Here is a 16,258-nt window from a genome sequence, read left to right as displayed (position 1 = left end):
GGGGTGACGTCTGACATCTCAGTGAGTCGAGCTGAATCGATTTGTCCCCGGCTCCAGCCCCTCGCCCCCCTGCTCCGCGCGAGCCCCCAGACCGCAGCCCCCCCTCGTCCCCCGGCGCGCACCTCCAGTGATACATCGACCCCCGGATTCCTTTCCGTATCTCTTGCGCGCCCCCGACTCCCCTCCCCCCCCCCCCCCCCCCCGAGCACGACTGCTGCACATCAGGAACTGTTCTTAATCGATTTGGATTTCTCTCCTCCCGCACCGCCCCCTTCTCTGACGAATTTCTCCTCTTTTGCGCCAACTCCCAACCCCCCCCCCCCCAACTTTGGTCTCTCTCCCATCGCTCTTCTTGACTCTGCTCGGTTTTCGTTTTCGGTCCGTCTGTTTCTTTCCTCTTTTCCTTCTCCTGGAAATCGCGGGAAACGAAAGCTTCGGTGGTTCTTTGTACACGAACGAGCGTTCTCCTCTCTGCCTCACTGTGCATTATGTCTCCTGAGCTGAAAAAACAGTGGGGGAATTGTATCAAGCGGATATTTTCTGATGCACTTTTCGCGTCCGAAATATGAGGGTCTGAAAGTAAACGTGTGGCGATGCTGCACCTCTCGTAATGTTCATCGTCAGCAGAGGGGCAAAATCAAGTTCTGCGGAATGAATTTTCGTACGATTTCGTATAGTAATTAGTTTTTTTGGGATTGTAATTTCATTTTCCATGAAATTCTAACGTCCTCTGGGTGCTGCGTATGTAACCCGCAGCAATATCGAAACAACAGAATTGGATGAGAAACGTCGAAATTTGACTCACAGATCCCCCTTCCCCTCGAATTTCGAAATAAAAATTGTTATGACGGGTTCATTACAGAATTTTTAAAAAATGTGATAATTTTCGTAATCAAATTTTTTCGAAATCCCATGATGAGATTTTCGTCGATTTTCATTTCATTGAGAAATTCATGGAAGTGTTTCATTGTGAGGTTTTTTTTTATTATAAAATCTCATGAAATTTTCAATTTTGGATCGTTCGTCACTTTGTATTTGGCAGATACGTGACCCTCCACGTGAAACGTTAGCAAGGCTAAAATAAACTGCAATATGGCTAGTGCATTCTGGAGTGGTCTCAACCCTTTATGAACTTAGAGACAAAATAACCAACAATATGTGTAGTTTTTTTTCTATTATTTCATGCCTGCCTCCATATATCTAAATTTGGATTCATTTTCTGCGGTAAACATTTCCTAATACATACGAGCAATTTTACGCAAAAGAAATAATGACAGATAATTCCGAATTTCATTCTTTTCACTTCGAAAATGGAAAAATGCAACTATTCGTACTCTAGGAATGCCCGTGTTGCATTTTCAAAGAATTGCAGGCGACCCGAGTTTCTGAATTGCGACGTTGAACTGCAGCTTTTCGTTCACGGATGAGAATGTCCGTGTTGCATGTTCAGAACGACTTCAGAATTCTCAAGATGCTTGTATTGTATGTAGCATGACTGTTCAAATCACCCATTTCAAAAAACGCGATCTCTCCGTTGGGAAATGTTTGTCGCTCATGTGTATTGCTTTGTCTATCAATTTCGATAATTAGCCCGCTGAATTCATAAACACGTAATTACTTTTGGCAACCATAGGGAAAACTTTGATGCTACAGCCTGTTACTCTCTTTCTCTTCGGTATATGGGCTCCCATTAATTTTTTCTATTTTTTGTACTTTTTCCCCCTTAGAGTTGAATCATTGTTATCGATATGAGCGATACAATTACCGCTCGGTACACTAACTAGGGTATTTTCCTGTAGCCGGTCACAACCGAGGCGAACTGTCGTGCTGAGGAAAAACGCTATAGAATCCCTCAGACGTTGCCAAATTTCCCTTGACAAATCACGAATTTTTGGAAAAATTATAAATATTTTTCAATGTTTTTTTCCTGTAATTTGATGTAGATAGCCTGAAAATTCCAAAAAAAATGAACCGCATTAAACAGAAAGGAACCAAGCCACATCAGCCATTGCCAAATTCAATCGGGCAATTTAACTTTTTACATGAAAACAGTCGTGCGAATTTTTGTAAACATTTAAGTGAATTTTCTGCATAGCACAAAGCAAATTCCTTTAAATTCTCAAAAGAATCAGCTCGAACTTTTCCTTTGTAAAAAATTAGATTGCCCGGTTTTTGGCAGTATGTGACATGGCTTAGTTCCTTTCTGCTAAACGCTATCCAAATATTCATAACTTTTTTTCTAAAATAAATAATTTTTAAGCACTGGAAAAAAAACACATTGGCTCTAGAGTCCAGACTCTTAAAAACATTGACAAGGAAAAATACTCTTGATTCAATCGGATTTTTGCTTGAATCAAAACGAAATCCGCTCAAATTAAGAGGCTTGGTTTTTTGTTTAAGCTAGATTCTGATTAAATCAAGAGTACTTTTTCTTGTCGATGTTTTTAAGAATCTGGACTTTAGATCCAATGTTTTTTTTTTTTTCCATGGAGAGGAGATTTGATAACATTCAACTACTCATACGGCGTTTTTCCTCAAGACGGCGGAGAACTTTTTCCTCCTCGGCTATAAAATAGTAGATTGATTATCTCAACGAGTTCTTTTTCTCGTCCGAAAATCCAAGCCCCCCTCTATCGCTCCCTCCTTCTTCCCGTCCGTTCCTCGGTTCCCCCGTTTTCTCACCCGCTTCGCTCCCCGCAATCGGACCCTCGACAAATACGCGGGTCCGTCTCTTTCCCGGGCGAATTATTGCGCTGTCATTGGTTGCTAGGATACGGGCGCGGGTTCTCATTGGGCGCCGGCCCCCCGCGCCCAGAATTGTCATTCCTATGTTCGATCCGTTTCGAATGTGCTCTGCGCCGATTCCGACTCCGTTTCGAGTGTATTTCCAATGTATTTTCGTGTATTCCATGCCCCCCTCCACCCCCGCCCGCCGCCGGGTGGATTTTTCCGTCCTTCCACGAAACGACTGCTGCTTCTGATTCGCTCCTTTAGGTTGTGGGTTCGTAGATTCTATGTTCCCTCGCTTTTACTATTCGCTCAGAGCTAATTGCTCAATGATCCAGTTTCGGATGCGTCGTTTTATTGGCTGCTTTCGTATTGTGGGTGGGGCTGGGCAAATTAATATTGCGGGTTTTTTGGATGGAGGCTTCTTACACATTGGAAGGTCCTATACATAAACTTACATAACCATGTAAGTAGGAGGGATTTAAAACATGGCTAAACAAAGCTAAACCAATGAAGTTACGTTCTTTAGTGAGGGATATGACGAAACATTGTCTCCAAAATGAACCAGAACTATTAGTTCTTTATTGCAAAATGTAGTCCATATGGATGGCCAAAGAGAGAAAGCCCGTACCTCCGTCTGTGACATCGCAGACTTCCTGTCATACTTCATGGTTTCCTTGAAAATCCATTCAACCCAATTGATTCAGCTTGTTCCTTCTCCAAAAAACAAAATAGAATCGGAGATTTTGAAACACAGCAATGGAGATACGTGGTTTCTCAGTTTAGCCGTCGAGCTCTTTGTGGAAGTATCATTTCTGACTCATCTTTAAAATCACTCATTTGAAACGTGAGGCTCATGGCACACACTGGAAAAAAAACACATTGGATCTAAAGTCCAGACTCTTAAAAACATTGAAAAGAAAAAATACTCTTGATTCAATCAGATTTTTGCTTAGATCAAAAGGAAATCCGCTCAAAATAAGAGGCTTGGTTCTTGATTTAAGCAAAATCCGATTGAATCCAGATTATTTTTTCTTGTCGATGATGTTTTTAAGAGTCCGGACTCTAGATCCAATGTGTTTTTTTTCCAGTGCACATACATTGTTCCTAAATTGAGCCAGACATAGCAATTTTTGTGTACTGTAAAATTTAGTACATATGGTACACGATGTGTTGTATTTTAATCCGCGTTCCACTAGAAAAAAAAACTACATTGGATCTAGAGTGCATAATCTTAAAAACATCGACAAGAAAAAATATACTCTTGATACAATCAGATTTAAGCTTAAATCAAGAACCAAGCCTCTTAATTTGAGCGGATTTCCCTTTGATTTAAGCTTAAATCTGCTTGAATCAAGAGTCATTTTTCTTGTCAATGTTTTCAAGAGTCTGGACTCTAGATCCAATGTTTTTTTTTTTTTTTTTTTTTTTTTTTTTTTTGGCGCGTATACGTAGTATACCGCCTTTGCGATCGTTTCGAACCCCGCTCGATACAATAACCGAGTCCCTTAGTTCCTTACCGAAAAGTGACTACCGCGAACTTCTGAGATTTTCCAAAGCGTGTAAAAAGTTTATTTATCCGTCAATAATTATGATTTAAAGTTGTTTCTCATTCTGGGGCTCTCTAGTTTATGTGCAGTGAATACCAAGAGTCTACGTTACTTGGTTTTCTTAAAAAAAGCCTAAGAGTACGACGCGCTGATTTAAAATATGCATATATAAGCAGAATCAAGCGAACTGATTCGAGGATGGCTGAGCAGGTCGGCACTCTCGGAATGAGAATTTAACTCCTCCGTTTTGTTCAAAACGTTGCTTTGACAGATCTCCACACCTCTGTAATACTTTTCAAAAGTTGGTACCCGTGCTCTGATAGTGCTGTTCATCTGACAACAATGTCAGTGTCAGCTGATAATAATATTTTTATCATATGAGGTTAATAAAAAGTTTTCAGTCAGTCTTTGACATCCTGAATAATTGTCTTGGTATTTATTTACTAATTTTACAGAATTATATTTTATTTCTTATTAAAACTAAGAAATACAGTGCAATCTGTGTAAGTGAAATCTGTGTAAGTGCAATCTGTGATGAGCCTCGAGACTCATTAGACCATTAGCTAAACGTGGCTCATACAGGAATCCACTTACCCCTCTCTTCCCCACGCTCCTGATCACTGCGTCGGCGTCTCGACGAACAATAGCTAATGACGGTCGCCAAGCTAGGCCGAGATCCTCAGCCCCTCGCCCAATTACTTACGCTTCATTAACCATTTCACCGTCACGCTAGGATTCACCCAATTTTCAAAAAAAATTGTTTCGCGAGTTTTTAGCAATTTTTTCCTTACTCTCCGTTGAAACACGAATTAAAAGAGGTCTCATTCATAAAAATCGGCCAAATAGAAGAGAAGTTACAGTATTCGAAATCCAAAGAAATCAACAAAACTTCTTCAAACAAAAAATAAAATGAAGGGGGAAAAAAGAAATGTATAACTTACAATTTAATATGATTGACCTCAGAATGTGACAAGCAATTCAATTATAAAAAGGAGAAAAAATTGAGTGAAATTACAAAAAATTAGCCTCTTGCAAGGGACTTCCTTGTATGAGTTTTGACCTGAAGACAAGTAAATCCCGTTACATTATTAAAACGAAATTGACTCCATAGTTTAATGCCTTAGTTTCTTGAATACGATTATTTTAAGCTCTCGAAAATTTATACCAGCAATTTTACCCATGGAGTGATTTCCTGAGAGCTGATAATATCACGAATTTCTCATAGAGCCCTTCAAAAATGGCTTGCTTTTTGGGCAGCCGATTCGGCCATCAAACCGGGGTTTAAATGGAAGCTGATAATAACACAAAGCTCTGAGAAAAATTTTGAGATGAGTATAGGAACGGTTTGTAAATTACGAGGAGAGGCGGGCATTCGGTTCAGCATATCGATACATAAGTATTTTCACACGTAGAATTTAATTTTCACGTCAGGGAGTCGACATATTTTGATTTTTTCGATTTTATACGGAAAATGTATGGTTTTTCGGGATTGAAATTACTTACAATTGTTTCATGAAAAATGAATGCACCCAAAATGACTATAGCATTTTGACTTTCACATACGTGCACTCACTAAATCGATTGGTAAATTCAAAGAGTGGGTACATCGACCTGGTATATCAAGTTTCTGCAATTTTTCACGGCAAATCGGTAGATTTTCGGGATGTGGATTGCTTACTTTCAATTCATGAATGAATAAAGCATGGACATGGTTAAGCTTCTTTGCATGAAAAGACGTTTAAAATAAAAAAAATCAAGACATATTTAATACAATTGCATTTATATCGAGTAAATCTGTTTTCAATAATATAACGGGATTTATAATACCGGTGATTTGGGTATTTTAGCCCCAAAATACCTTTAAATCGACTTTATCTTCTAGGAGTTCGACAGAATTTTTCCTTTCTTCGCTTAAATTTTTCCGTAGCACTTTTCTTCAAGAATCTGATAAGATTTTGCTTGAGGCAGATAAAAAAACTTAACTTTTTTCGAATAGCTTTCTAGATTCACAATACACGGTCTCGTCAAGGTGCGTCGTTGACCTTGGTCTGTTGGATCGTGAATTCTCTTGTTGTGCTGCTTGCCTTTTTTGAAATCTCTGTAAATGAAAACTAAAGGGGTTGATGTGTGCGAGTTAATGACGCGCCTTATCAACACATTGTGTTGGAGTTCACTGCTTGTTTTTTTTTCCCCCAGTGTCCCGTTTTTCTCCCCTTGTTACCGCATTGTCTCGGGCTGCTTCATAAAAATGTATATCTACAAGGCTCATACATGGATTCTCATTGCGAATCTGAGGGATGCTCAAAGGGACCGGAAAAACAAAGAGCAGAGCGCAGGCACCGGGATCGGGGTACAGCGAGGAGTGAAAGGATCCGGGACGTTTCCGAGTCCAGGTCCCAGTATTGACCACACCCAGACTCAGCCGTGGAGTCGGCGCAAAGTCCGCAGTTAAAATCCGAATCCGAAAACGCATTCCTACGTTTCCACTGAAATTTCAGCCACCCCCTACCACCTCCCACCGACCCCTCCGCCGCCCACACTCCAAAACCGAGCCCCCCCCCTCTCTCGCCTCGTCCCGCTTTCCGTTTTGTCTCTGGAGTTACGGGCTCGCTCTCTCTCGTCCTTACGGCTGTTTTCTTGTTTTTTCCGTGTTCTTCTCCGCGAAGGAAAGATCGCTGCGCGATTCTATAGGGATGGACTTGCGATAAGATTGAGGATAATCGCGCAGATGTTGATGACCTTATCCCTGAAAAAAAGTATGGTACCATTTACTATGAGAGTACTTGATTTTTTACACAGTGATACTATTTAGTGAAAATACCCAGAATTATAGTATTATTCACCAGAAATCAAGTGATTCTTGCCATAATATGGTCAATGCTACCATAGAACCTGGTGTTTATTACCACACTCGTATAGCTATTATCGCAATAAAATCAGAAAAAAAATCGTGATTTGAGATAAAAGTATGATTTTGCCTAACACGATTCTACAGAAATAAAATTCCGACAAGATTGAGGATAATTGCTCAGATGTTGATGATCTTAGCGATTTCATCGATAGCGATTTATTGCAATATCATCGAACAAGAAATCGTGATAATTTAAGATGGAATTTCGATTTTATCGAACGCGATTCTACATAAAGAGATAAAACTGCAACGAGATAAAGGATACTTGCTCAAATTTGATGATCTTAGGGATTTACTGACGGCGATTTATCGCAATATAATCGAGCTTAAAATCAAGATAAATTGAGATAAAATTTCGATTATTGTTTCAAACGCGATTCTATAGAGATAAAATTGCAACAAGATGGATAATCGCTCAGATTTTGATGATCTTTGCAATTTTATCCATGACGATTTATTGCAATATCATCGGACAAAATTCGTGATAAATTGAGATGAAATTTCGATTTTATCGAACGCAATTCTACTGAGATAAAATTGCGACAAGGTTGAGCAGGATAATTGCTCAGGTGTTGATGGGGATTTTATCGACGGCGATTTTTTGAAATATCATCGTGAACATCGTGATAAATTGAGATAAAATTTCGATTTTATCAAACGTGATTCTGTGGAGATAAAATTGCGACAAGATTGAGGATAATGGCTCTAATGTTGGTGATCTTGGCGATTTTATTCGCCAAGAAGTTGTGGGAAAAACCGCGATATAATTTCGAAATATCGCAAAAAGAGCAGTGATGCAGCCGTCATGTGCATTGATAACGTCAAATTCCAATTTTGAAATTTTTAAGAGAAAAAAAAAAGAACAGACACTTCCAAATTCTATTTGTTCTCGTGTGCTTCCCACTGAGCCAATTAAAAAAAAAAACGATACATTATGCAATCGTATTAGGGAACTTTTTAGTAGCAACTCCTTGGTGCAACTATTCGTACTTTAAGGATGCCCCGGTTGCATACACAAAAAATTGCGGGCACTCAATGTTTGTGTATAAGGCCTGAGAAGCTGCTATCGTGCATAAAGGACGTGCGTGTTGAATAAGCATGACAAACTTCAGTATTTGAGTGATTTTATTTGATTACAAATGCATTCCCACCGAAATGACGGGAACTTCATTTCAACTTGTGACTCTATTGTATCACCAGCGCACTGCTCACCAGAACACTTTCAAATAGCTTTTCATCTAAAATGAACCACTATACAACAAAATTAAAATTTCCTTCATTTTGGCAGGTATGCAATTTGCACTATCTCGAAGTTGAAATAGTTGTATCATTTCTTTTGAAGGGGCACTGTTATTGTAATCGTTTACTGAGGCAAACGCATGAGCCGCAGGACCTCAACTCATATTTTATTTTCTTTACGCTAATGGCCAGTCAAATGCTTAGAGTAACAATGCTTTGAGAGTTTGAATTAAAATCTCAATATCATTTCCTTAAGATAGCATTCGTGTCACCAACTGACGTGGTTATTCAAAAAATATTTCCTACACTTCACATATCTCCAGTGACTTTCAAGATTTTCTCAGCTCAGCTCTACTGTTGCAACTCTTTGCTCGCGTTTTTCTGTTTTTCCACAAAATTAACGAACACTTTTTCTTGAAACTGTTCGTAGATTTTCTTTACTCATTAATAAATATTCACAGATAATTTTAATTGGATTTTTCGACTTTAGTCATCCATAGGCTACCAGCTGTGAGCCTTTGCGCTTACGTCTTTTCTTCGAAATTTCAAATGCAGAGAGCTTTTGCACGCATCAGCGCACTCCGATTGATTAGCCATGTGAAGGAAGCCCTGATTCATGATGTACCCTCAATTTGTACTTCAACATTCATTATAAGGAGAGCATCTTACATCAATCTTACGTCTCAGAATTTGATCGTGCTATTTTCAATTCATGTGGATCTATTGGAAGCTGTGTGAAGGTAACCGATGGGTTCTAACCTTTTCGTACACAGTGATCAGGTTTATATGCGAGTATAAGACCTTGTTTTCACTTTTTCAAAGGCATACAGAAAAAATAAATTGGCATAATAATTTAAAATGGAGCGATGAAGTTGTAGAAGACCATTCTTTTTCCTCTCCTTCTTGTCCAATAACCAATGAAGCGGATCAACTACTAATTTTCTAACAGTATAGGAATATACTGCCATTCTAAGGATGAACGCCGTAGGAGGATTTAAGAGTTTCCAAAAATTCCCTCAATAAAATTTTTATTTTTTAGAAAATTTGTTAATATTTTTCCTTGAAATTGTCAGGAACTATTGGTAAAATTGCAAACGATAATATCTGAAAAATTGGGAGAAAAATATTCATTCGTTTACTAGGAAAGTCATCTTTATAAATAGATATTTGGAAACGCCTGAAGAATCATACGGCGTTTTTCCTTAGCACGGCAGTATAGAGTATAGACCGATGTTGAAGTTTCGAATTCGTCGCGCTTACCGACGGAAATATGTAGCCGAGGAAAGCGATCATTGGACGCCATCTAATGGCATTGCCTTGAACTCAAGCTTCGCCCTTTAGTCAGTAGAGCGCTGCATGAGTAACAAAAAGGGAAACAACAATTATTTTATTATACGGGCCGCTTTCCGCAGAATAATAAATACCCCGTGGTTAGTTCGATCTTCCATCGTTCCTCTTCCATTCCTTGTCACCGAGGTTATCAAAATTGAACATATTTCTGCCAAACGGAACTGTGTGCATTAAGACATGAGCCCTGAGACCCATACGAATATATGCATAACAGGGCTTACGTCGTGATGAATTTAGTTCCGTTTGACAGAAATACGTCCAATTATGCACAAAGAATATAATTACAACCTGAAATTTCATCCAAAATCATCTTGTAGTTAATTTCCTCGACAAGTCAACTTGCACTCATACACAGAAAAAAACTTCGTGCTTGGGACCTGAAGTTTAGGTCATATGGATCTCCGAATTTTTCGGATTGAGCATCTGAACACAGCTGAGGTTTGGATCACACATCTGAAACTTCAGTTCTTATTACATCTGAAGTACTTCGGTTTTCACATCCGAAAAACTTCGGTTCGCACATCTGGAGTACTTCAGATGTAAAAACTGAAGTTTCAGATGTGTGATCCTAACCTCAACAGCTAGACCTTAAGTGTTCAGATGCTCAATCCGAAAACTTCAGAGATCCATATGACCTAAACTTCGGGTCCCACGCACGAGGTTTTTTTCTCCGTGTAGTCTCACAAGACGTCACGTGCTGGATCTTCATTCGTTTTCAATAATATGCCACGATTATAGAAGCATTAAGAAGAATGAATCGATAGTAGGGTGTCTCAAAAGAAATTCTACCCTCGAAAAGTTACGTTTTCTGGTTTAAAAAAAGTGTTCCATTTGGTTGAGAAAGACTTTTGGCCAAGTTTTAGATTTTTAGGTGAAGTTTTAGTGCTGCCGCATCGCACATTAATTACCTATGAAATTAGCTATCCCGATAATTGAGATTTTTGACGATTTGATGATTTTTTTAGGGACGGAGTAGTCACGCTAGAGCCCCGAAATTTTGAGATAGTAGACTCCTAACACACTACTTTGGATATAAATTAAACATTTTGCCGTACAAGGAACGCAAGTATTTTTTAAAAATTTGGCCGAAAACGCTGTTTAGGCGCAAACGGAAGACATTTCAGTGAGTTGACTGACTATTTAAAGTTTCCGAATTTTTAAAAAGTACTTGCGCGTCTTGTACGGCAAAATGTTTAATTCATATCCAAAGTAGTGTGTTAGGAGTCTACTATCTCAAATTTTCGGTGCTCTAGCGTGACTACTTCGTCCCTAAAAAAATCATCAAATCGTCAAAAATCTCAATTATCGGGATAGCTAATTTCGCAAATGTGCGATGCGGCAGCTCTACGAGGTCTGTTAGATTAGAAACCGGATTTTGGTCAAAACTAGCCCACAATGCGTCCAAATTACGTTTTCTTGAGCTTTTCTGATAGCTGGAAATATACTTAAGAACGCTACGTTCACAGATTTTGTTTATTTTGGTCAGTGTTTATTCTGTGTCATCTTGAATACGAGTAAGTCAGGTGCGTTTTGCGATTTTCATCATGCGATCACTGATAGAATAAAGATTCAACATTAAATTTTGTTTGAAACTCGGTATACCTTGTACCAAAACTTTTGGTATACGCTAAGTAAAGTTTACCATGATCATTGTATGAGATGTTCTCACTGTTTTGAATGAGTTACACGATTCAAAACTGGTCAGGAGTTCGTCAAAGATGAGGAGCATGGGAATCGACCCTCAGCGGCAACTGACATTTGTCACGTGGAAGAAATGCGGGCAAAAGTGCTCGAAAACGGTCGTTTCGAGCTTGTTGAACAGAGTAATATTTCTGAAGGCTCTGTACATACAATTTTGATAGAATATGTAGACACGCATCGAGTTTCAGGTACACTGCCCCTTGATTGTTGTCCATTGAACGAAAATCCAACCAAATGTCAATTTCCCTTTAGCTGCTTGAAGGTTCTAACAGTGATCCTACATTTTTGGATAGGATAATTTTCGGTGACAATATTTTAGTGTACAGCTACGATATGGAGACAAAACTCCAATCGTCCTTGTGGGTTGAAAAATGTAGTGCAAGACCGAAAAAGAGAGACAAGTTCGGTGAAACATAAAAATCGCAAAACACCCTTGAGGTTGCCTTACTTCAAGCCACATACCAACGAGGCTCATTAGGATTTTTCAAACTTGTGAACGTAGCGTTCTTAAGTATATTTTCAGCTATCAAAAAAGCTCAAGAAAACGTAATTTGGACGCATTGTAGGCTAGTTATGACAAAAATCCGGTTTCTAATCTAACAGACCCCGTAAAACTGCACCTAAAAATAATCTAAAACTTAACCAAAAGTCTCTCGCAACCAAATGGAGCCCTTTTTTAAACCAGAAAACGTAACTTTTCGAGGGTCGACTTTTTGGGACACCCTAATCGATGGCCAAAGTGAGAAACCACGTATCTCCATCGCAATGTTGCAAAATTTCCGATAGTATTCTGGTTTCCAAAAAGTAATAGTCAACTTCACGGCTTCGAGCTCACAGAGAATATTCCGCAAACAGAGAGGAATTATCATGGTGGTTTATTTTAATTAATTACACTGAATCGTTTTCTAAAGAGAAAATAAAAATGACAGGAAGTCTGTGACGTCGGAAACGGAGATACGTGATTTCGCACTTTGGCCATTAAAATGTTGGCTGATTTTCAGGAGCAAAACATGTTGTGGGCCAAAAATGTAAATCTTTAGATTGGAGTTGCGGCGTTCCTGCTGCGGACGGGTGCATGAGGGCCTCCCTACGGTGATTTGACAAGCTCAAGTGACATGAGCCTGACGAAACACCTTCAGGAGGCCCTTGAGGTCCTTATGCTCCGTCCACAGCAAAGAACCCCAATCTAAATATTCCAATTTTTTAGGCCTTGTCCACACGAGCGCAGTTCGCGGAACTTATTCCTCGAACTTGCTCAGTTCCCGGAACTTATTCCTTGAAACGAGGCATGCTGTCCACACGGGTTCGTCCGAACTGGAACCGGAACTTCAATAAAACTATACAATTATTGCAAAATAATAGATTATTATGACCGCCAAAGTAACAAAAATAAATGTCAAGATCATATGTAAAGGACGTGAAAAACAAAAACAAGCAAATTCACATCAAAAGAAACATATTTAGAAGCCCGGAGCACGGGGAAATTCCAGGTTTTGGAGGAATAAGTTTCAGCTCAGCAAAAAACTTGTTCCGGGAACAAGTTCCTCGAACTGAGTTCCGCGAACCGCGTTCGTGTGGACAAGGCCTTACCCGCAAAATGTTTTGCTTCCGAAAATCAACCGGCACCCAGTGGATCGAGTCAATATAGGAGAGGTCGGACAAAATTAGGAAACCTTAAACGCTTATAACTCCGTTTATGCAGATCTGTGAGGTACTAACAGTGGTTTTATTGGTTTCTTCATGAAAATTTCTTCTACATGCTCCCCTCGAAGTTTAAAATGTGACGAAATATACATCAAAATTTTCAGTTTTAGTCAAAAATTTCATGCCCGGCCTCTCTAATTGACTCGATCCACTGTGCGGCATCACAATGGCCAAAGTGTGATACCACGTATCTCCGTTTGCGATTTTTGATCTGATCGATGCAATAAATCGCAAGGCATTTTGACCACGTCACTTGAGCTCGACGAATCACCTTAAAGGAAGTGGGAGCTCGGGGTGGGTCGGCGGGCTGCCCAGCGGGGTGGAGGCCGAGCGGGAGAGAAGGCCAGATTGAAACAGGATGTCGCGTCCTGTGCCCAGCGCTCGCGGGGACCGGCGCAGCCGCAGGGACGGGGCCGCAGGGACGGGGCAGAACTCCACAGAACAAAACGGGGGCTCAATCATAAATGCACTTAATTACTCCTCGCATTATTCCCCACTCCGGCTTGATGAGCCAGTTCCATCTCCCGCCGGCAGACCCGGCTTCCGCAACCGCGTACCCACGCGAACACCTCCGACGCCGTCGCCACCAGTCATCCCAAGAGAGAAAAAAAAAAAACCAAGAAAAAACTTGGTGCTCAAAGACCCAAAATGGAAATGCTGCATGTGTGAGGAATTTGCGATTTGACTGTTGATTCTTATTTAAAAGTTCGCAAGAGACACGATGGTGTCACTGGTTTTCTCTGAAATCAACTCCCAAGCTCAAAAAATGCTCTCAAGTCGAAGCCAAAATGGAGGGGATATCCTACGCTATCCTGAGAGTCCACCTCTACATCAAGACAAACTCTCCATGCCAAGATAGGGAGCAAATACATTAGCAGTGATGCCGTGTTTTCAGTTTTGGAGTCCTCAAATAAAGTTGCAACCCTGCTAATGTATTTGCTCCCTATCTTTGTATGGAGAGTTTGTTTTGATGTAGAGGTGGACTCTCAGGATAGCGTGGGATATCCCCTCCATTTTGGCCTCAACTTGAGAGCTTTTTTTGAGCTTGGGAGTCGATTTCAGAGAAAACCAGTGGCACCATCGTGTTTCTCACAAACTTTTACATAAGTATTGATAGTCAAATCGCAAATTCCTCACACATGCAACATCTCCATTTGGGTTAGAGCACACGGAAAAAATGAAATTTAAAGTAAACTAAGGGAGTTTTTCCACTCTGACATTAAAATAGGACGTATTTCTGCCAAACGGAACTATGTGCATTAAATTGTGAGCCCTGAGACCCATGAGAACATATGCATAACAGCAGCCTGATTGTTGAAATTTTGTATTTTTCGGGTGGATATGGATGACATAGGTTGAAAGGCGGAGTGTGATTGGTCGGCTGTGTCTCATCGCTGCTGTAAATGACCTATGTCGAAAGGAAATTTCACGAGGAAACCAATTAGACCACTTTTAGAACCTCAAAGTCTTGTGTAAACGGAGCTATAAGCTTTTAAAGTTTCCAAATTTTTCCAAACAGTGTAGTTGGCGTAAAGCCCATATAAGCGCCGACAAGACTGCATGAATACTTCTCGCATTGCGCCAAATGCATCAGAGGTGGAGTGATACCACTATTCGAACTCGTAGGAACGCGTGTGGTATACCTCGTCAACTGAAGGCGAAACATTCGTGCTTAAAGCCACTAATGGCTGCTACACGTGATTGAACTGACATGAGATAGATTAACATCAGCAGCCTGATTGTTGAAGTATTGTGTTTATCAGGTAGACATAGATGACATAGGCTCAAAGGCGGTGCTTAATTGGTTGACCCTGTCTTATCGCTGCTTTGTCGTGCCCATGTCGAATATAACTCACGACAAGCTAAAGGCACCTCTCAAGTTTGCGATGTCGTCCATTCCACCTGACAAAGGCACGATATAGCAGCGATAAGACATAGCCGACCAATCACGCTCCGCCTTTCAACCTATGTTATCTATGTCTACCCGACATACACAAAATTTCAACGATCAGGCTGCAGGGCTCCCGTCATAATGCACATGGTTCCGTTTGACAGATATACATCAAATATAGTTCATATATGGAAAGAGTATGGACATCGGACATGTCGGTACTTTGGAGGCACGGTCATGCAGCTCGTAGGACCCAATGGGCCTGTTGCATGCAAGAGATACAGCCGTGCGAATAGACTTTTGAGAGGTTAAATGACACGATAATTACGATGGTCACATTAAAAAAGTCTGAAACACACTCCTTACTGCGCAATTTGCGTTCAATGTGCATCAATCTCTTAAATAACTGGAACGTGGTTGTTCTACTATTTTTTACATGTAGTTTTTCTCAGTGGCTGGCGTCCGCTAGTTTATCATAATTTATTTTTGAAGAGGGAATAATTTGTAGAAAAAGGTAATTAAAAGTGAGAGAAAGTGCCACCTTTGTGACGTCATGTGACAGCATTCCCTATATTTAAACACATGTATTTTAGCAGATTAAAGTTACCAGGTCAAATTTCCTGGAATACTTGGTCAAATTAGAAACTAAAGATCTCCTCGTGCTCGGTTCTTTTGTCAAATTCATTTTAAACATGGAATTTACACAATTTCAAGTACCTGCAAATTCTCCATTGCAAAATATAGTTTAACTGGAACGCGTTTAACAGAAAGGAACCAAACCCCATCAGCTGTTGCCAAAATTAAGAGAGCAATTTAATTTCTCACAGGAGAGCGTTAAAGCAGTTTTTTTTTTAATTTTTAAGGAATTTGCTTCGTAGTAAGCAGGAAATTCACTTGAATTAGCAAAAAAATCCGCACCACCATTTTCATGTAAAAAATTAAACTGCCCACTGAAATTTGACAATAGCCGATGCGGCCCAGTTCCTTTCCGCTTAGCACGGTCCAACTTTAAATGCAGAATATTCGCAATTCCGACTCAAATTCCATTATTTCCAAATACAAAGTTCCCCGTCGAATTTCCGGGAACAACGGAGTCGCGTGGTCCGTCACGTGACCTACAAACACCTCCACGGGCTCGACATGCCGGCCATTCGGGCCCACCGCGGCGCCGAGGCTCGGGGGAGG

This window comes from Bemisia tabaci, chromosome 9 (assembly GCF_918797505.1).
Source record: "Bemisia tabaci chromosome 9, PGI_BMITA_v3".
Classification (NCBI taxonomy): domain Eukaryota; kingdom Metazoa; phylum Arthropoda; class Insecta; order Hemiptera; family Aleyrodidae; genus Bemisia; species Bemisia tabaci.
The sequence above is the reverse complement of the archived record's forward strand: the minus strand, read 5'-3'. Positions refer to the sequence as shown.